Raw genomic sequence first — 22,929 nt, forward strand, 5'->3', positions numbered from 1 at the left:
TTGCTTTTTCATGCTATTATCTATGTTGTTATAGGCAAAACACTATTTGCAAAGCTTCCCACCCAGTTATTTTATCTTTAGTGAAAATCGTGAAAGATGCTGGCACAATAATGTCAAAGGTTGTATAATATTTATTTGTGTTTCATATTTTGAGTGCAATGTCCTGCAATCATACATAGGCTGTCAATGATTGTTTAGGATTGAAAATTATTTAATAAAGACCTGGCATGAAGAAAAATATGTTCGAGATAATGCACACACCACTGCACTATGATGCTATGGGGTGTGCATCAAAAGCAAACTAGCCCAGGGAGAGAGCAGAGCAGTTCCTAATTTTGGCATAAATGGTTCAAGTTGTATCTTTCTCTTTCAGGCAACTCATCAAAGCAAATTGACTTACTGTGATTTAATTATGGTATGCTAACATTCATATTGTTTGACAACTAATGTGTTTAGCTGTACTGTACAGCTTTAGCAAAATTGACCTGGAGCAGAAGAAGCATGATCGGTTCTAAGCCTTTCTGCAAGAACAAGACAAGTTTACAGAAATTCACCTAGGTGTAACTAATGGAGTACTAGGAAAATGTTAACCTAACTTTACATAAACCTTGTCATAACCTTTTTCAGTGGGCCACAAGCCAGGCATGGGTTAATGGGCCCAACTGGATGGGGAGGGTTAGAGACTGTTACTACCGATATTCCGGGCAATGATCTCCAATGGGCTCGTAGTAAGTGGGCCAGGTACTGCCCCTTTTGCGCTTCACTGTCACTCTCAGATTGAGCTTTCCAAGTCATCTCGGGGGAGGAAGTAAGTACAAGGTTTAACATAGGCACAAGACTCAATATACATTCAGCAACTCTAAACAATGAATGTCTAGCCAGATGCCTTTTCTTTTCTTCAAAAAATAATATTTATATGCAAGCACTTACAGCACATGACTAATAATATGCAGAATATTCGTAAGGCTGGCACTCTAGTTCTATCTGGGCATGATCCTGAGTCCCACTTCTCAGTCTACTGACAGTGGTTATTCCCCATTTACATGAGACAACATTCAGGCTAAGACTTGCTAGTGATTGCGTGTCTTAGACATCCATAATGGGTTTCAAAGTCAAAGGAAGTTAGACCAGTGGTGCTATAGACAAAGCAAGTTCCCTAGTGACTATGGGGCCAGTGATCAGTCTTACCTGTTCCCAATGGTGAAGCCAAACAGAAGGCCCAGAAGTTTTTGTTGGGCTGATTCACAGTTGAACGAACGGATGATGGGTGTTGAACAGGAGTCTTGTCACAGAAGGCAAGACTACTAGACATCCACGATGCTACACTGGTGGTGTGGTACGCCATCCTGATTCTGATTGCAGATCTAGGGTGCCTATTTAATTTCCAATGGCAAAGTAGATGCTCGGATAGTTGTACATGTCACAACCTACTATGGTTAGCTTTCAAATGCTATGCAAGTGCGAGGTTCACAGCGATGCACCAGAAAAAAGGACCTTAATCTTCACAGCAATGGGATTGTAAATTTCACACTAAGCTTAAGGGATCCACTCCACAGGATCTCTCTAGACCTCAATCCATCCAGGAGCTCTCCTCCTCACTGGGTCCTTTAGTCTCAATGGATATGCACATGGTTGTGCTCCATGCTCAAGGCATGCTAAGCAGACCTTTTCCCCTAGTTCTGGTCACAGCAGCTGAAGTTGTGGTGAATTTATTCTTGCTGCTGTACAATTTGACAATTTGAGAAACCCAAACTCCCCTTATAATAATAGGGTTTCAGACACCAATGTGAATTTGTGTCTCAGGGTCTGATTTAGATCTTGGTTGTATTACCACCTATCCACCGCACTGGCAAACCCGAAAAATATAATCAAGTCAACGGTGTTCTGCCCAGCACATTTAGATGTATTGCAGGTGACCTGCAGACTGCCATGATGGAGTGCTCTTTCTAGCCATCAGGCTTGTAAGTTCCCACTGACCATATATAGATGTGACAGCCCTGCAGGTGGTCGACTTGCAGCGGTTTGCTGATGGAGGGAGCCTGTTGCTGGACCCAAAGGACATCGTACAATGGCAGTGGCAATGGAAAAGAGGTATGTCACACACGCACACATTGTACTTTAGCCATATGTGTCCCCCTGCACAACACACTACACAACACACATAACATACACACAATTATCCATTGCCATTCCAATATGACAACACGTACATGCTGAAAACATGCATTGCCAAACATCCATGACACAACACACACACATTATTGACACTGCACCCACACATGACACACCCAACACAACTACACAATTAGCTATACAAACAAACTCACACACAAGCACAACTGCACACATCACGAAAATGACCACCACACAACACTATCCTGAATGTTGCACTAAGCAACATAACACACACACACATATAAACAACAAAATTAAACCCACATGCAAATGGCACACATACAGACACAAACACATCACCCTCTCCACCCCTCCACCTCAACTAGCCAATCCCATCTCACATACACATACACGTCCTGGCTCATATACACAACTGGACTCCCAATGTCACAGGTATAGATTCACTAACAATGTGAAGACGTAGCCTTGGTGACAAGTGTGATGCCATTGGTATTGTGATACTGACATTCATTTGGCAATGAATACGGACACCACAATAACAACTGTGTAAGTGTATGATATGTGCCCTTTACCAGTGTGTCCCCATCAATCACTGACGCAAATGTGTTCCTTACATATGTATGTCAGAGGTAAAATATACCTGTGGCATATATATTTCTGCAGAGGTCCCAAACTTATGTGCAGTGCCCACACCAAATACACAGTACATGCAGTATCCCTACCTTCGAGTACAGCAATGACAGGGTTGTGTGTCCTCTGTCGTCCAGTGTCAGGAGTGATGGCAGATGATGACTAGTCAGGTCCAGTCCAGAGTGGAAGCGAAAACATGGGAAAAGAAAGGTTTTATGTCCCTTCCCCCTCTGTTCACCAACATAGGTGTAGAGTTTGGACCGCCACTGTTGGCTTGGCGGTAAGGCACATACAAATCTGCTTGGCAGTAAGGGTAGCTGGAGACCCTATGTCAGCCCCTATTCCCAATTCTGCCGTCACTGCAGATGGAGTTACTTGGCAGAGTTGTTGTCTAAATAAGGTGAGCTGCCCACCAAGACACCGAGCAGGTTTTCCAATGGAAATCCGGAAGCAGGACTGTTACTGTCAAGATCTAAATCAGGCCCTTAGTCTCTGAGGTTCTTGTTACTGGTGCTGCCTCTTTTGAAGTGTCCAGCTCAATGTCCTGTCCTTTATCCATGAAGCAGCCTATCTGCGGAGCAGCGACTTAATCCTTGACAGCCTCACAACTCAGTCTATGAGCGTGATTAAAGATAGCACCTGGATGTCAGCCTCACTGATACATGCCTAATAAAAGGTTAGATAGACCACGGACTTCTCTTTATGATTCCCATCTATGCAGTATTTCTCTTATCAGCCCCATGGTCGTCCTAACTATGTGCCCAGGCCCCACTAACCATTGATCTTTTCCAGAATCAATCATCTTTTTTGAAGTACATACGAGAGCTTTCTTCTAGTGTGTGTGTCTCACCCAGTTCTCAGTTATGCAGACAGTCCATAAAACTTTCTGGGATTGTTCCTTCATATTCCTTCACCAAATGATTGTCACAATTTCATACAAATACTACATACAGATTTGTAAAATAACGAAAGCAATGATAAACATGTGAGTCAATGATGTATAAAGGAATTTGAAGACTTAAAGATTCCTTTTTGTAAGTCCCTCATTGGAATCCATCACATCTTCAGATAAAACATCAACAGATACATCAATTAACTGTTCCTCAAATGTATCATTGTTAGATCTGTCAACCTTAGGGTGGTCTTCCCCTATAAATTCTGCCTACTTGCCTCCAATTTTGCTAAATTAGTTTTGTTAGCCTTAGCTAACCAGTGCGGAAGTGCTTCTGCCCACTCCCTAAAAACATGGTTTGAATGGCATATACCCAATTGGCATATCTGATTTAATTGTACATCTCTCATAGAGTGGCATAACTTAAACCCAGAGTCTGTAAATTAAATTCTATCAGTGAGTCTGCAGCACTTATGATGCCAACAACTCAAGTAGCCCTCCTAAAACATGTCCCACGCCTGTCAGTACATCCTGAGTGCATTGTTACACTGCCTTGTCAACCTGGCATTTATAACACCCCGACAAGCCTTAACCTTCCCTTTTATTACATATCAGTCACCCCAAGGTAGGCTCTAGGAAGCCCATATGGCAGGGTGCTATGGTATTAAAAGGTAGGAAATGTGCTTTTAAGGTTTGCCTTTCCTGGTTATGAAAAACTCCCAAATTCATTTTTCGCTGTTTTGAGGCCTACCCTTCACAAAGTATAACACTGAAGATTTCATATTACATTTAATAGGATGTAATTCCTAATTGAAAGGACATTTATCTGTCATGTTTAGTACCTATGGAGTTTTAATGATAAATCATCTTTAATGGGAAAGTCAGAATTTTCATTACAATTTTGAAAATGTCACATTTTGAAAGTAAATACAAGTGTAATTATCCTCATTTACCATAGTTTAAAGATTATTTCAGGAAAGACATACCAATGTTTTTCAACATGCCTCAACTCAATAACTTCAAAAAAACCTTTACATTTTCATTTTCAAAGGAACAATTAAAACAGTTTTCAAGAACATTCACAGCAAGACAAAATATTTTAACTCATATCAGCATGTTATATGAGCATGGAGTATTTATTCTTTCATGTACAAATTTGTCAAAAGAAATATATTTAACATATATTACAACAACACAAAATTGTTATTATGTCAACAAAGAAAAAAACATTTTTTCATTTGCAATCCATTATTACCAGCATATCCTTTTGTGAAAGTGAGAAAATGGTACTCTCAATTATTTCATATGAATTCAAACAAGATCCCCTGCACTGGTGCCATATAGTGTCCACTTCGAAAGTTTTGGGGTGATCCATCAAGTAAATCCTGAGAAAAAGGGGTGGTTCCAAAATACATTTTCCCAATTTATTTTTCCGGAGGAATATTGAACAGGGATACTACAAAAACTGCTGAATGGAATTATAACACATTTGGCAAAATCCTAGATCTTGATGCAGGAAGTGTGCTTTGATTGATTTTGGTGTACGTCCATTCAAGTGTTTTTGAGAAATTAATGATAGAAAAATATTGTTCTATTACGCATGGAGGATTTGTGGAGCTAACAAATCTGATTGGATACTACCACAACAACAAAGATGTAGTAGTAGCCATTTAGGACCTGGGGTCTGAGTCCCCTGTCCTAGAAATGTGTGCAAAATGAAATAAGGTCTGGTAGGTGTTGGAAAATGGGTTACTGGTAGGGCAGGTAGGTACCTACACCTAGCAACAAGCCACAAACCTCCACAAAAGTACAGTTAGGTCTCAGTAAATTAATCCCAGCTCTACCCTTGGTAGCTTGGCATCGAGCGTCAAGGCTTAACTTAGGAGACAAAGTGTAAAGCATTCAAATATCACACAACAGTAATTAAATAAAACACAGGAAACAGTTTAAAAATCCAAAACCAATTTATAAAAATAGCTTATATTTTTATCTTTAAAATGACACAAAAACGATTAAAATCGGTTCAGGGGAACCGGAGATATGAATTTTTAAAGTATTATTATTTTCTAGCGCTCAGAAACGAAAAGCGCCAATCGGGTCATCTGGTTGCACCAGGACCGGGGCAAAGTCAAACTTTCAGGCCGACCGCGATGGAGCCCTGCTCGGCTACAAGTCGCGGGAGGCCTCGGTTAAAAAGTTACCTTCTGACTTAGTCTCTTTTTCGATGTTTTTCTTCCCCGGGACGAACCTGCCAGTTGGATCCGACCTCCTGGAGCCCTTGTCCGGATACGCGAAGTCGGTTTCCTCGGTGGTGATTTTTACCTTCGGACTTAGTCGTTTTTTCGAGATGAAAATCCTTCGACCGGGGTAAACCTGGATCTTGATCCGACGTCCGTGGAGCCCTTCTCGGATACGATGGCTGGAAGGTCCCGGTCAACTTTTTACGTTCGGACTTAGTCTTTTTTTCAGATGTTTTTCTTGACCGGGACGAACCACGAAGTCAGGCCGGGTCGCGGTTGAGGCAAGCCGGCTAGAATTTCCGCGTCGAGTCGGTCACTTTATGGAGCTTTTTTCTAAAATTTCTCCAATCTTTTCCAAACTTCTGGGGCTTCACCCAGATGTTCTTTTAAGGTTCTTTTGGGGTCCACAGCTCACCCCAAGGGTCCAGAAGTTCTGTGATGGTCCTTGGGAAGTGCGGACTTCAACTCCCAGAGTGCACCTGGCGCAAACTCCTTTTTGGCCACTGGGCAGTGGTCAGCTGGTCACTTTTTCAGAAGTTGGTGCAGGGGACTCTGGTTAGCAATTTTTCACCTGTAGCAAACAGGGAGTCCCTCCTTGAACCAGTGGAAGCCAGGCAAAGTCCTTCTTGTGGTGAAGCCCAAGTGTGCAGCTGGTGCAGTCTTTCTGAGTGCAGGGTCCAGGTGCAGGCCAGGGGTCCAGCAGGGCAGTCCTTCTTCTCCTTGTAGTTCTTTCTTCTTGAAATTTGGTGGGGATCTGAGGCGTGGGTGCAGGTCTGCCAGTTTTATCCTTGCTCCTGGGTGAAAAGCAGGGGGGCCCTGGTCCTCCAATCAGGGACAGGGTCGTCCCCCTGTGATGACCACTTCCTGGGAAGTGTGGCAAAAATCCATCCCAGAAGGCAATAGTCTCTAAAAATCCAAAATGGATGAATCTGATTTTTGGAGGAGAGATCTGGCTGAACCCACCCACTGGTGTGGCTAAAAATCATAAACACACCCCTCTCCTGCCCTCTCCTAATCTAATCAAGGGGGCACCTAGCTGTCTGGGGTTGCAGGATGTGGGGGTGTTGCTGGGTGCTCCAGATGTCCTTCTCTGCCTTTGAAGACCAGTTTGGCAGCCCTCCCCCTTCCTGCTTCCCCATCTGCTGAGGGGAGATTCTCTCCCCCAAGCACATTCCTTTGTGTAAAGCCAGGCCACTTCACACCTCATAAAAGTGGCCTGGCAGAAGCTGCTGCAGGCTGGCCAATCAGAGCACAGCAGCAAAAACAATGCAGAGCTGAAATTGGCAACATTTTAGGTAAAGTCTAAACTTTTTACCTGCACTAGTTATATTAAATCCAACAACTGGAAGTTGTGGGATTTATTATAACAATCAATTTGATACCAAATTCTTGGTATGTAACATTTAAGGAGACTTTAAAATTTAAAATAAAGTCTGCCCATTCTAGCCTATGAAGGCCATTTACTTCAATGAGGGAAAAACGAATTTGGCTGTTTTTACCTCACCAGGGCTTATAAATCTATTTTTATAAAGTCCCTGCTTATAGTTACATGGCACCCAGCCCTAGGGGCACATAGGGCACACCTTAGGGGTGACTTATATGTAAAAATAAGGTAGTTTAAAACTTTGGAAGTACCTTTAATTCCAAAGTCGAATTTGCATATAACTTTAATTTAAAAGCAGCCAGCAAGGCAGGCTTGCTTTTAAAATGACACTGGGCACCTCAGCAATGCACCTAGGTGTGCACCACCTATGCTGTGGTCCCTAAACCTACATGCCCTACCATATACTAGGGACTTATAGGTAGGTTAACTTAGCCAATTATAATTAGCCTAATTTGCATATCCATTTTACACAGAGCACTGGCCCTGGGACTGGTAAGCAGTACCCAGGGCACAGCCAAGAGTCAGTAACCACCAGTACCTATCCAGAAAGAGTGGGGGTGATCAGGCAAAAAAAAAGGACTTTCCTACACTGCCCCCCCCCAGATGAAAGGTGATGGGTACTAACCTACACCCTGGTAGTCCTCATCAGCTAAGTGGAAAAACCTGGAAAGGCCATCTGCATTGGCATGAGCAGTCCCAGGTCTGTGCTCCACTGTGAAGTCCATCCCCTGTAGGGAAATGGACCACCTTAACAGTTTTGGGTTCTCCCCCCTCATCTGCATCAACCATCTGAGAGGTCTGTGGTCAGTTTGTACACGGAAGTGAGTGCCAAACAAGTAAGGCCTCAACTTCTTCAGGGACCAAACCACAGCAAAGGCCTCCCTCTCAATGGCACTCCATTTTTTCTCTCTGGGGAGTAGTCGCCTGCTGATGAAGGCAACTGGGTGATCATGGCCCTCTTCATTAACTTGTGCTAACACTGCCCCAATCCCTTCCTCTGAAGCATCTGTTTGCACTACAAACTCCTTGCTATAGTCAGGGGCCAGTAACACTGGTGCTGAACACATAGCCTGTTTTAGGGTGTCAAAAGCTTTTTGACACTCTGGGGTCCAAATGACCTTCTTGGGTTGTTTCTTGGAGGTAAGCTCAGTCAGAGGGGCCACTATGGTCCCAAAATTCTGAACAAACCTCCTGTAATACCCAGTCAGGCCAAGAAAGGCCCTGACCTGAGTCTGGGTTTTTGGAGCCTCCCAATCCAGGATAGTCTGGATCTTGGGCTGGAGAGGTTGTACATGGCCTCCACCAACAAGGTGGCCCAGGTACACAACAGAACTTTGCCCTATCTGGCACTTGCTTGCCTTGATAGTCAGGCCTGCTTGAAGCAGGGCCTGAAGCACTTCCTTCAGGTGGACCAGGTGGTCCCTCCAGGTGGAACTAAATACAGCTATATCATCTAGATAAGCTGCACTAAAAGATTCCAACCCAGATAGGACTCTATTCACCAACCGTTGGAAGGTGGCAGGAGCATTTTTCATCCCAAAGGGCATCACCTTGAACTGAAAGTGGCCCTCTGGTGTGGAAAATGCTGACCTCTCCTTGGCTCTTGGACTTAAGGCAATCTGCCTATACCTCTGCATGATGGGAGGTAAGGTGGCCATTGTTGCAATGTCCACCCCACCCACGGATACTAAGGTGACTTCAGTGTACCCTGATTCCACCCCTGGACCAACTTCCACCCCCAACCCTACACTAGCAATCCCCTGGGATTGCCCACCAGTGGGGGGCTTCTTGGTGCAGATAGCATCTCCTCTTTTATGTCCTGGCTGATAACAGTCAAAACACTTGCCGGCCTTAGCAAGCTCCTGAAACCTTCCTGCTTTAGCAGGATCAAAATTCTTTCCCTGATACCCTTTCCCTTTAGAAGTGAATTGGCTCGGGGCTCCCCCTCCCTGAGAAGTTTTTGGGGACTCTTGTGAGGACTCTTTGGGTTTTTTGTCATCTTTCCCCTGGTTCTTCCCCTGAGAAGAACCATGTCCTCCCTTTTTCTGATCACCCCCTGGGGGTCTCTGGTTAACCCTAGTTCTTAACCAGTCATCTGCTGCCTCCCCCAGCTCTCTGGGGTTGGTCAACCTAGAGTCTACTAGATACTGGCGGAGCCTCTCTTGGACACAATTAGTTAGAAGGTGCTCCCTCATAATCAAATTGTACAGCCCCTCAAAGGTACTTACCCTGTTGCCCTGTATCCAGCCCTCCAGTGCTTTCACTGAAATGTCCACAAAGTCCACCCAGGACTGGGTGCTTGTCTTTTGGGTGTCCCTAAACTTAAGCCTATACTGCTCTGGGGTTAGACCAAACTTTTTAGTCAAGCAACTCTTCATACTGGGGTATGAGTCTGCATCCTCCCCACTCATGGTTAGGAGCCTATCCCTCCCAGAGTTGGGAACTAACTCCCAAAGGAGTGAACCCCAGTACTGAGGCTTGACTTTCCTCATCTGGAGGGCCCTCTCAAAGGCCCCCAGCCACTTATCGATGTCATCCCCCTCTACATAGGCAGGAACCACCCCTTTGGGTAATCTGGGGGCAAAACCCCCACCCAGGGACACCTCAGTTTCTTTCTCGCTGCTTCCATCTTTTTTTTCTTTGCTTGCCCACTTCTTTTTTTCTAGGGCAAGCTTATCTGCCTCCAAAGCTATGTAGGCTAGCTGGGCTTCCAGCTCTCTCTCCCTGATGGATGGGTTCTCTCCTCCTGAAAGGACCCTCTTCCTACCACTAGCTTTGGGTCTGCCCCTAGTGACTGTGTCCACTGAGGACCGTTCCTCCTCTTCCTCACTTGGGGTCTGATGCCTTTCCTCCCCTGAGTGGTTAGAGTTAGCATCATCTTCTTTCGGTTCCTCCTCTGGAGCTTCCTCTGTCTCTACCTCTTGGGCCTCAGCCCATGCTGTCAGGGATTTAATCAGGATTTCTTTCCTGAGATTAGTGGTTGCAGGCAACCCCCTCTCAATACACAACCCCCTAAGCTGGACTACTGTCAGTGTGGGTAGGCTAGCCAGATCAAGCTCCATGGTTCCCTTGTTTTGTGTCAACAAAAGCTTTTTGCAAAAATTGGAAACAAGAATTTAGAAAAATTACAAAAATTCAATAATTGAAATTAATCCAAATTAATTTAAAAAAAATTAAAATTAAAAATTAAAAACAATTTTTGCACTAGGACAATTTAAAGGATTTTTAATTTGTTTTATCTAAAACTGTAACGTGATATTGAACACAAGTACAGGATCCCGTCGCTGCTTCCAATTATGTTGGAAAATGGGTTACTGGTAGGGCAGGTAGGTACCTACACCTAGCAACAAGCCACAAACCTCCACAAAAGTACAGTTAGGTCTCAGTAAATTAATCCCAGCTCTACCCTTGGTAGCTTGGCATCGAGCGTCAAGGCTTAACTTAGGAGACAAAGTGTAAAGCATTCAAATATCACACAACAGTAATTAAATAAAACACAGGAAACAGTTTAAAAATCCAAAACCAATTTATAAAAATAGCTTATATTTTTATCTTTAAAATGACACAAAAACGATTAAAATCGGTTCAGGGGAACCGGAGATATGAATTTTTAAAGTATTATTATTTTCTAGCGCTCAGAAACGAAAAGCGCCAATCGGGTCATCTGGTTGCACCAGGACCGGGGCAAAGTCAAACTTTCAGGCCGACCGCGATGGAGCCCTGCTCGGCTACAAGTCGCGGGAGGCCTCGGTTAAAAAGTTACCTTCTGACTTAGTCTCTTTTTCGATGTTTTTCTTCCCCGGGACGAACCTGCCAGTTGGATCCGACCTCCTGGAGCCCTTGTCCGGATACGCGAAGTCGGTTTCCTCGGTGGTGATTTTTACCTTCGGACTTAGTCGTTTTTTCGAGATGAAAATCCTTCGACCGGGGTAAACCTGGATCTTGATCCGACGTCCGTGGAGCCCTTCTCGGATACGATGGCTGGAAGGTCCCGGTCAACTTTTTACGTTCGGACTTAGTCTTTTTTTCAGATGTTTTTCTTGACCGGGACGAACCACGAAGTCAGGCCGGGTCGCGGTTGAGGCAAGCCGGCTAGAATTTCCGCGTCGAGTCGGTCACTTTATGGAGCTTTTTTCTAAAATTTCTCCAATCTTTTCCAAACTTCTGGGGCTTCACCCAGATGTTCTTTTAAGGTTCTTTTGGGGTCCACAGCTCACCCCAAGGGTCCAGAAGTTCTGTGATGGTCCTTGGGAAGTGCGGACTTCAACTCCCAGAGTGCACCTGGCGCAAACTCCTTTTTGGCCACTGGGCAGTGGTCAGCTGGTCACTTTTTCAGAAGTTGGTGCAGGGGACTCTGGTTAGCAATTTTTCACCTGTAGCAAACAGGGAGTCCCTCCTTGAACCAGTGGAAGCCAGGCAAAGTCCTTCTTGTGGTGAAGCCCAAGTGTGCAGCTGGTGCAGTCTTTCTGAGTGCAGGGTCCAGGTGCAGGCCAGGGGTCCAGCAGGGCAGTCCTTCTTCTCCTTGTAGTTCTTTCTTCTTGAAATTTGGTGGGGATCTGAGGCGTGGGTGCAGGTCTGCCAGTTTTATCCTTGCTCCTGGGTGAAAAGCAGGGGGGCCCTGGTCCTCCAATCAGGGACAGGGTCGTCCCCCTGTGATGACCACTTCCTGGGAAGTGTGGCAAAAATCCATCCCAGAAGGCAATAGTCTCTAAAAATCCAAAATGGATGAATCTGATTTTTGGAGGAGAGATCTGGCTGAACCCACCCACTGGTGTGGCTAAAAATCATAAACACACCCCTCTCCTGCCCTCTCCTAATCTAATCAAGGGGGCACCTAGCTGTCTGGGGTTGCAGGATGTGGGGGTGTTGCTGGGTGCTCCAGATGTCCTTCTCTGCCTTTGAAGACCAGTTTGGCAGCCCTCCCCCTTCCTGCTTCCCCATCTGCTGAGGGGAGATTCTCTCCCCCAAGCACATTCCTTTGTGTAAAGCCAGGCCACTTCACACCTCATAAAAGTGGCCTGGCAGAAGCTGCTGCAGGCTGGCCAATCAGAGCACAGCAGCAAAAACAATGCAGAGCTGAAATTGGCAACATTTTAGGTAAAGTCTAAACTTTTTACCTGCACTAGTTATATTAAATCCAACAACTGGAAGTTGTGGGATTTATTATAACAATCAATTTGATACCAAATTCTTGGTATGTAACATTTAAGGAGACTTTAAAATTTAAAATAAAGTCTGCCCATTCTAGCCTATGAAGGCCATTTACTTCAATGAGGGAAAAACGAATTTGGCTGTTTTTACCTCACCAGGGCTTATAAATCTATTTTTATAAAGTCCCTGCTTATAGTTACATGGCACCCAGCCCTAGGGGCACATAGGGCACACCTTAGGGGTGACTTATATGTAAAAATAAGGTAGTTTAAAACTTTGGAAGTACCTTTAATTCCAAAGTCGAATTTGCATATAACTTTAATTTAAAAGCAGCCAGCAAGGCAGGCTTGCTTTTAAAATGACACTGGGCACCTCAGCAATGCACCTAGGTGTGCACCACCTATGCTGTGGTCCCTAAACCTACATGCCCTACCATATACTAGGGACTTATAGGTAGGTTAACTTAGCCAATTATAATTAGCCTAATTTGCATATCCATTTTACACAGAGCACTGGCCCTGGGACTGGTAAGCAGTACCCAGGGCACAGCCAAGAGTCAGTAACCACCAGTACCTATCCAGAAAGAGTGGGGGTGATCAGGCAAAAAAAAAGGACTTTCCTACAGTAGGGGGTCCCTGAGGGTCCACCCTTGGGCCAAATATGATTTTTGTTTTTAATGGTGCTAAACAATTGTGGTAGATCTGCAAATCTGTGGTTAAATTTGAGAAAAAACATTGCTCCCATGCTTTACAAAAAATCTTGGGGGCACTGCATTGATTTATTTTGGTGAGGGGGATATGTGGCCCCTCCTCCCTGAGCCTCTATGAGGCCCTGTGGCCCCATCCCTGGGGCCATTTTGATAATTAGAAGAGGGACACATGTGAACTCCATTCCTGAGCCTCTAGGAGGCCTAGAAAACCTTACCACCTTGGGACTATTTGTGTTATTAGGGGATGGGGTTTGCAGCACCCTCCCTGAGTCTATAAGAGGTCCCATAGTCCCCACTGTCCAGGGTCATTGGAATTATTAGTGGAGGGAGGCCGACATCCCCCTCTCAGTGTCATAGATCTAATCAGTGCCCCCCGGACACTGCTGTTCTCTGCTCTGCAGAGTACAGACACAGCCTGCCCACAGTCTAGTGGGCAGAAAGCACAACTTTGCTCACACCAGGTGGGAGCAGTGAAAATAGCTTCTCCTGGGCGGGAGAAGAGAAGAATGGAGCAGGCTCCCTTCAACATATAGAATGGATGATAGCGGGAGCTAGCAGGGGTAACAGTGGCCCATGGGCTCCCTCCAGAGGTGTGTTAATATTGTATTCTTTCTTCCTGCTGGTAACCCTAAAATGAACAGGGGCACCACCAACCATTTTGTTGATGTTTTGCAGCAGCCCCTCTGCGACTTTAAAAAAACAATAAGTCTCCTGTGCCATTAAATCCATGACCCCCAGAGAGTTTACAGTTTTTTAAAGCACCTGTAGCTGGAGTGTGTGCTTTTCAGCTAGAGTGCAGAGCCCCCTTGTGGATGGTTCCATGGCTGTATTTTGTGGAATGAAAAAGCTTAAAAAAGACTGAAACAGCTGCTTAATTTTTTTAATAAAAATGCTTTAATAAAAACAACAAGACAATCACTATTATTAAACAATGCAATGTGTGTATTTATGAGATGTACATTTGATCATAGTTACTGGTGACTTTTTGACAAAGCAAATAGTTTCGCTTTATACAAGTTCCTGTGCTGATCTCTTGATGAATCCAATAGCCCAACTCATTTTTATATTCTGACCCTTTAACAAAGGCAGTAGTCCTGCCTTGCTTAAAATTACTCCCTTTATATTGTTACATCCCATATTCAACCATGCATGCCAGCGGGGTTTGGGCACAGGACGTGGCCATGTGCTGTTCATGTGCAGTGAGGGGTTGGGTGTCAACAGGGTTAGGTAAAGGGCCTGGCCACAGTAACTAAAGTAACTATAGCTTGTGCCCTCACCATGCACTGCTATTTATTTACTAAATTACATCAATCATGAAATATTCTGCAACATCATTGATAACCTTAGTACTACTGAAATGACATCCTCAATGACAACACTGCATGGCAAGGACGCAAGTTATAGTTACTTTAGAGCATGAGTTATATTTACTTGGGATAACTACGGCTACTGAATTTCAGTGGTTTTATTCACTTAATGTATGTTTTACATGGCATTTTCAACTAACTACAATGTCCCTTTAGCCCTTATTTTTTTTTGTGAATATATATACATCTATATAGATAGATAAAGATAGAAAGACATATGCATAAATGTATGAACGATAGTAAAAGAGTTTTAAAACGTATCTATATTTGAGCATGTCATTATCTAAAATAACAGTTAAAAATGGCATCAATTCTTTACAACATTGAGAGACCATTATTACCCAGTAGGAATGAGTTATCATAGAGTCCATCCTGGAGGTGCTGATTTATACTGCAGTGCCTGAATTTGTAGGTATTAAGTGGACTTTCTGTAATTTAGGTTATAACATTCATAGATTGTTTATTGAAGTCTATATTAGCCTGCACATTTATAGAATAGGTGTTCTTCTTGTTCCTGTACATGTGTTCTTTTTGCAGCAGGTAGTACTGATTGCACATGAATGCAGTCAGTTTCCCCAAAGCACGAGGGAACTGTGCAATTTGATAAAATCCTTGTTTTATCTTACGTTGCATATTCAAGAAAATGAAGGAGCTGAGGAGTGAGCTTGATAAAGACATGTGTCATGCACTTACCTGATTATAATCCGTGGGGATGACACTGTAGCCGATGCTACACCGCCTCTCCAAAATCGGGAGAAAGGTGAGCCAGGAGAATATAACTCCTAGTACTCACCAGCCTACAGAAAGGGGAAGGGACAAAAATAACTAACAAAAAATCCTGAGATACTGGTTAAGCTCTGCTGGTGCACTACTCTGCCAGACTGGATCTACCCTTCTCAATCCTCTAATCCTATTGGTGCTAGGTGTTGTGAGTCAGTACTTCTGATAATTGGGAAAACACTGTGCACTAAAAATAATGAGAAATTGTGATTACCCACACTGCACAGGTTCACTACACTGTTTACAATACAATATTTCGATTATTTTGAACCTGCGGGTTTCTTAAACCTTCATGCCATTGCAACAGATGAATCAGATACTCTAGAGAAATCTTATGGAATATTTGGAGATGAATTGTAAGTACTAGTTAAACTTATGTCACTCCATGAGAAACTCAGAACAATGACAGGAGTTAATCCCACATCAAACACAGTACACAATACATATCTTGAAATCAGAGACATTCACAATTGAACAAGAAACTAGTCTTTCAATGAGCACATTGGTTGAAAGCAAAACATATTTCAAGGTATGTTTGAAGCGAGGTTACAATAGAACTTGTATTACATTCAAAACTACATAAACTTGAAACCAGACTTGATAGAATACAAGGTTGGATTACTAACTTTCCGAAGGTTGTGCATTACAAGGTTAGGATGCAAATATGTAAAGATAAGTTCTGAATCACTTACATGAATCCAACTGTTATTAAAGAACCATGGTATGTTGTTGGTAGAGACAGCCCACAGTCTACAAATTATTTGTTTGGCTTTTATTCTTCTTTATACTCTTCCTAAAAAAAAAAAGCAGTTCTACTTACAAAAGCAGCTGACATATGTTTCGCCATTGAGACTTAATCAAGGATGCAAAAATGTCCATGATAAGGTATCAATTAATCAAGACATAACGATGACAAAACCAGCACAATCCGCAATGATTGTCCTGCAAGTAAGTATTTAAAGAGGAAATGTATCCATGTCTACGTGGCATGTGCCAAAATCCGGCAAAAACTGTGGTGTTTCTAGCCTCTTCCATTTTCAATGAACTTGTAGAATAGAACCTGACCAACAAAAGGAGAAGAAGAAGAATCTAGTGCAAGAATCTGTTTCATGTGTGGTAGTACGTGACAAAAAAAGAAACAAAAATGTAACGTCTATTGATCTGTGTGTTAGTTGTTTAAAGATAGAATACTATGCAAGTAAGCATCTATATTTTTTGCAGAGAGTCTTGAACGTAGTTCTCATAAGACAGTCACTGAAAAGCCCTGGACGATTTATCCTGTAAGAAGCAGATTATGAGGAGGACATTAAGAGTCCTGAATATGAAAAGGAAAGTACTGCACAAAATTGCTATAACTCCTCAGACTGGCACCATAATGTGCTATACTGATGAAGGGAAAATATGTATCTTCACTCATAAGCTGTGCCAAAAGGCTTGGACATAGCCCTCATGAGTCATTCACAAACATCACTGGTTGGTACATCTTTCAAAAGTAAAATAGCAAGTACAACAATAAGACCCCCAGCAATCACAGGAAGCATTTAGGCCTCTCAAAGATCTAAAAGAAAATAACCATAAAATAAGGAGAAAAGCCCAGGAAAATGTAAAAACCAAACATGACATGAGGGATTAAATGTTACATCTTGAGTACATGACTCCCCCGTGAACATGTGCCTAATACGTGTAGAACCTCCATTTTACATCTGAGCAGTGGTTCCTGCAATAGTTTCCCAGAAACAGTGAAAGTCTGCCCATCAATACTGCAGCATGTGCTTGTGTGTGGGATAGGTATACTGTTTGAATAATCATGCCCCCATATGTATTCATGTATACCTCATTACAAGAATGGTAACCACCTTCACAGTACTCCCCCTGTACTGTAATATGTTCTAAGATATTTATACACCTCATACCATGCATGTATGGAATAAGTATCGTGAGCAATGCAGCCCTGCCGGCTATGTTTTTAAAGAAATGGTCAGGAGTTTTTGGCCCATGTTATGCCTACAGACAATTAAACAAAGCCAAAACCCTAACATGAAGTGAACATGATATTAACTAGCTATGAGCATAGTTGTCTTTGTCTGTTGGAAATGTCCCTTTTTGTAGGGTTATCCCCAAACCTTTCACCTTCTTCCTCCTATTTCTTCTGATTTGTTTTTTCTGGTTTATTTTCTCCGTGCACTTTACCACTGCTAATCAGCGCTAACGTGCAAGTGTTCCCTGTGTAAATTGTATTGGTGACTGGTTTATCCATGATTGGCATATTTGATTTACTGGTAAGTCCCCAGTAAAGTGTACTAGAGGTGCCCAGGGCCTGTACATTAAATGCTACTAGTGGGCCTGCAGCAATGATTGTGCCACCCACATGAGTAGCCCTGTAAACCTGTCTCAGACCTGCCACTGCAGTGTCTGTGTGTGCAGTTTTGCACTGCCAATTCAACCTGGCAAGTACACCCACTTGCCATACCCAAACCTTCCCTTTTACTACATGTAAGTCACCCCTAAGGTAGGCCCTAGGAAGCCCCATGGGCAGGATGCAGTGTATTTTAAAGGCAGGGCATGTACTGGTATGTTTTTCATGAACTGATAGTGAAATACTGTAAAATTCGGTTTTCAGTATTGCAATTTCTCACATAGGGTAACAGGGGACTACCTTCAAATATCTATTAAGTGCAGTTTCACACTGGGAGCAGATGAAGATCTGGAGTTTTGGATCACTGAACTCACAATTTGAAAATACATCTTTTGGGAGAGTTGATTTTTAGATTGTCTGTTTGAAAATCCCGCTTTTAGAAAGTGGGCATTTTCGTGCTTGACCATTCTGTGCCTCTGCCTACCTGTGGAATCCACGTCTGGGTCAGAATGAGGGTTGGGTTGTTTGTGAATTCCCTCTATACAGTGACACAAAGGGAGCTGAGGTGTGTCCTGCATATCCTAATGAGTATTTCTGGGGTAGAGTGGGAAGGGAGGAGCTGACACCTGCACCTGAAAGGGCTGTACCCGTGCTCACACAATGGAGTCTCAGTCCCCCTGGAGTGCATTTTGAGCCAGGCCTGGGCAAGGCATGATCTTGTGAACAACAGAGACTCTCCTTTCAAGTTTGCCTACTTCAAAGGCAGAATTGAGTATAAGTAGTGGACCCATAACTGCAGACCTTGAGAACACTTCTGGATTGAGAGGATCCTCTGCCAAGCAGAAGAGCTAAAGCAGGAGTACTGTCCCTTTGAGCTGTGTGCTTTGCTTGGCTGGCCTGCAGTTGATGCTTTTGCCTTAAAAAGGACAAAGACATGACTTTGCTGTGTAACCTGCTTGTGAAGTTTCTCCAACGGCTTGAAGAAGAGCTTGTCTCCTGTTGAAAGTCCTAGGGATGTTAAAGAATTTAGTTGCATCTTCCTACAGCACAGGGAACTGTGTGTTTTGTGCTGCAACAGTTGAAAAACTACCACAAAGTCGTCAATGACACCGTTGCCTGCACTGTGACCTGAAAATGATGCACATAGCTGTGTCCTGCTTTGCACCACAACCCTGGTCTCACTGGTGCCGCAACCTCATACTGTGACTGCGCCGCTCCTTGCACTGTCACAACACAGCCTTCGTATCCCCGACGACAATGCTCTATGCTGACACAGATTCTGCTGCCTGCACCGTGGCCTGAGGACTCCAGTCATGAGGTACACACAGTACCGTCCCATCCTGCACCACAGCCCCGGTCCACCGACACCAGCGCCATTGACTCCAGTGACATCAACAGATGCCCCTGTCTGCACCGTGGCTCTTGGGTGCCGCAGAGAGCCCACCATGTGTTGTACCGCCACTTTTGTCCTATGAACGAAATCGCTTCAGCAACGACAATGATGGTGCCTGCACTGCGACTTGTAGACATCGCACGTTGCATCATCCCGCTTCTCACCGCGGCCCTGATGCCATCCACGCCAGCTCTCCTGACTTCATTGTAAGCCAGGAGTTCAATCTGCATCACGTGTGACTTTCGTAACTGACGTCGTACTCCAGACCTCATAGCGAGATCATGACACCCTACATTTCCAAGGTACTGTTTGTGGGTCCTCCCGACACCATAGCTGGCCCACGACATCATGGCCAGCCTGAACTGTTGGATTTGTTGTTCACGACACTATGATAGCCCCAGACAAAGCTATTGACTTCAAGGAACTACGAGCTACATGTATGAAAGTTCGGATTTGCAACTCATAAATTGCGAGTCAGAGCAACCCGCAAATCCAAATGTAGGATAGTGTCCTTGACACTTTTTGCGACTCGCAATTGGGTCGCAAATGCCCACCTCATGATTATTCATGAGTAAGTCACAATTTGTGACCCCCTGGGGAATGGGGGCCCTCACACAGATGGTGGCTTGCTGGAGACAGCAGACCACCATGTCTGTGACTGCTTTTAAATAAAGCAGGTTTTTTTGTTTGTAATGCAGCACGTTTTCCTTAAAGGAAAACGAGATGCATTACAAAAACAAAAAATGAAATGTTTTTGTTTCATTTTATCACAGCAGGCAGTGGTCCCTGGGACCACTGCCTGCTCTAAAAAAATGTTTTCAATAACATTCACAAAGGGGATGGAGTCCCATGAGGACCCCTTCCTGTTTGCGAATGTGTCAGCACCAGTGTGACACTGGGGCTAACTGCGATTGTTTAGCAACCACGTTTGCGGACACAAAACAATCATACATGGGACTGCGAGTTGCAATTAGGAAGGGAACACCCCTTCATAACTGCGACTTGCAATCCCGTTTTGTGATTCAGTAAAAACTTTACTGAATCGCAAAACTGGCTTTGTACATAGGGAAGTGCTTTTTGCACGTCACAAACAACCAGATTCGCTGTTTGCGACGTGCAAAAAGCATTGTACATGTGGCCCTTAATTTTTTTGTAATTCTTGCAAAATTCATATCTTTATTATTGCATTTTGGATTTTTCTCGTTTTGGTCTTGTTTTATATAGATAAATATTGGGTATTTTTTTAAGTCTGGTGTGGTGTCCGTTTGTTGTGTATTCAATGTATTGCTGTGCATTATGCACAAATGCCTTACACATTGCTTCTGAGATAAGCCTGACTGCTTATGCCAAGCTACCAAGGGTTTGAACAGGGGTTTTCTAAGCTGGGAATCTCCTTTATCATGACTAGAGTGAGGGTCCATACTTGGAGAGGGTGCAAGCCAACTGACAACTAGAGACCCTATTTCTAACATTGTCCCTTCATCCACATTCATTAATGAAGACATACTCACTTGCTATAGTGCTCCATCAACAGACTCACAACACCTGGAGTTGCAGGAAATTTAATGTAGGAGGCTGGCCTGGCTTATAGTGGGTACCTGATGGTACTTACACCTTGTGGCAGGTCCAGTTATCCCTTATTAGTAAATTAGTAGTGTTCTAGCAGCTTAGGCTGATAGAGGTAGCTAGAGCAGAGCAGCTTAGGCTGAACTAGGAGAAATGCAAAGTTCCTACTATACCACTTATATAATATAGGTACTATATCATAAGAAACACAATACTCAGCATTACTAAAAAGAAAGGTACTTTATTTTAGAGACAATGTGACAAAAATATCTCAGAGGATATACTCCCTTAGGAGGTAAGTAAAATTCACAACATATACACACAGACCAAAATCAGGTAAGTAAAACAGTCAGAAAGTAGTGCAAACACTGTAGAATACAATAGGATGCAATAGGCCTAGGGGCAACACAAACCACATACTAAGAAAGTGGAATGTGAACCACGAATGGACCCCTAGGCTAGCGTAGAGTGTAGAGGGTCACTGGGACTGGAAGAAAACACTAAGGGTGTCCATGATACCCCACCCCAAGTCCCTGGAAAGTAGGAGTAAAGTACTACTATTACCCCAGAAATACACTAAACTTGTGATAGAGGATTTTGCAAAGACCACAACAGACTGCAAAGCATTGAAGACGGATTCCTGGACCTGAGGACCTGCAAAGGAAGGGGACCAAGTCCAAGAGTCGTGAAAGTTTCCAGGGGGGCAGGAGCCCACTAAACCGTGGATGAAGGTGCAAAATGGCTGCCTCCGGATGGAAGAAGCTGAAGATTCTGCAACAACAAAAGGTGATAGTAACTTCTCCTTCGTGCAGAACAAGACTGAAAATGGCGGTCATCTCAACACTACAAAAGAGGGTCTCACGAAGCAAGAATTGAACTCATGGAGTTGAGCAATGCAGGACAGAGTGCTGGGGACCTGGGCTTGGCTGTGCATTAAGGATTCCTTGGAAAAGTGCACAGAAGCCCTAGCAGCTGCATTTCAAGCTGTGCACAGAAATATTGTCTGGAGAGGTGAGGCAAGGACTTACCTCCTCCAAATTTGGAGAGTTGGACCACTAGACAGTCTGGGTCACTTGGGTCCACCACCTGTGTTCCAGGGCCACGCTCGTCAGAATTAGAGGGGTCCCAGAGTACAGGTAACGCTGAAGTTTGGTGCCTGCTGGAGCAGGGGGAAGATTCCGTCGACCCACGGAAGAGTTCTTCATGGCTTCCAGTGGAAGATGAAGGCAGGCATCCCCCAAAGCATGCACCACCAGGAAACAGTTGTGAAAGCCGGCAGGATTAGGCGCTACAATGTCACTGGTAGTCTTGTTGCTACTTTGTTGCAGTTTTGCAGACATCCTGGAGCAGTCAGCAGTCGATCCTTGGTAGAAGTCGATGAGAGAGGTGCAGAGGAACTCTGGTGAATTCTTGCAAGTCCTTATCTGAGGAAAAGCCCACTGGAGAGACCCTAAATAGCCCTCAGAGGAGGATTAGCCACATAGTCAGGTAAGCACCTATCAGAAGGGGTCTCTAACGTCACCTGCTGGCACTGGCCACTCAGAGGCCTCCAGAGTGCCCCCACACCTCTGGATCCAAGATGGCAGAGGTCTGGGACACACTGGAGGAGCTCTGGGCACCACCCCTGGGGTGGTGCTGGACAGGGGAGTGGCCACTCCCCTTTCCTTTGTCCAGTTTCACACCAGAGTAGGGACTGGGGGTTCCCTTAACCGGTGTAGACTGGCTTATGCAAGTAGGGCACCATCTGTGCCCTTCAAAGCATTTCCAGAGGCTGGGGGAGGCTACTCCTCCCCAGCCCTTAACACTCATTTCCAAAGGGAGAGGGTGTAACACCCTCTTTCAGAGGAAATTCTTTGACCTACCTTCCTGTGACTGGCCTGCCCAGACCCCAGGAGGGCAGAACCCTGTCTGTGGGTTGGCAGCAGCGGTAGCTGCAGAGAAAACCCCAGAGAGCTGGTTTGGCAGTACCTGGGGTCCATAGTGGAGTCCCGGGGATGCATGGGATTGGCACCCCAATACCATATTTGGCATGGGGGGACAATTCCATGATCTTAACATGTTACATGGCCATATTTGGAGTTACCATTGTGAAGCTACATATAGGTATTTGACCTATATGTAGTTCACACGTGTAATGGCGTCTCTGCACTCACAAAGTCCGGGTAAATGGCCCTGAACCAGGTGGAGGCACTTTTGCTAGTGCAAGGGTGCCCTCACACTTAGTAACTTTGCACCTAACCTTCAGCAAGTGAAGGTTAGACATATAGGTAACTTATAAGTTACTTAAGTGCAGTGAAAATGGCTGTGAAATAACGTGTGTGTTAT

The sequence above is a fragment of the Pleurodeles waltl genome, chromosome 5 (genome assembly GCF_031143425.1).
Source record: "Pleurodeles waltl isolate 20211129_DDA chromosome 5, aPleWal1.hap1.20221129, whole genome shotgun sequence".
Taxonomy (NCBI): domain Eukaryota; kingdom Metazoa; phylum Chordata; class Amphibia; order Caudata; family Salamandridae; genus Pleurodeles; species Pleurodeles waltl.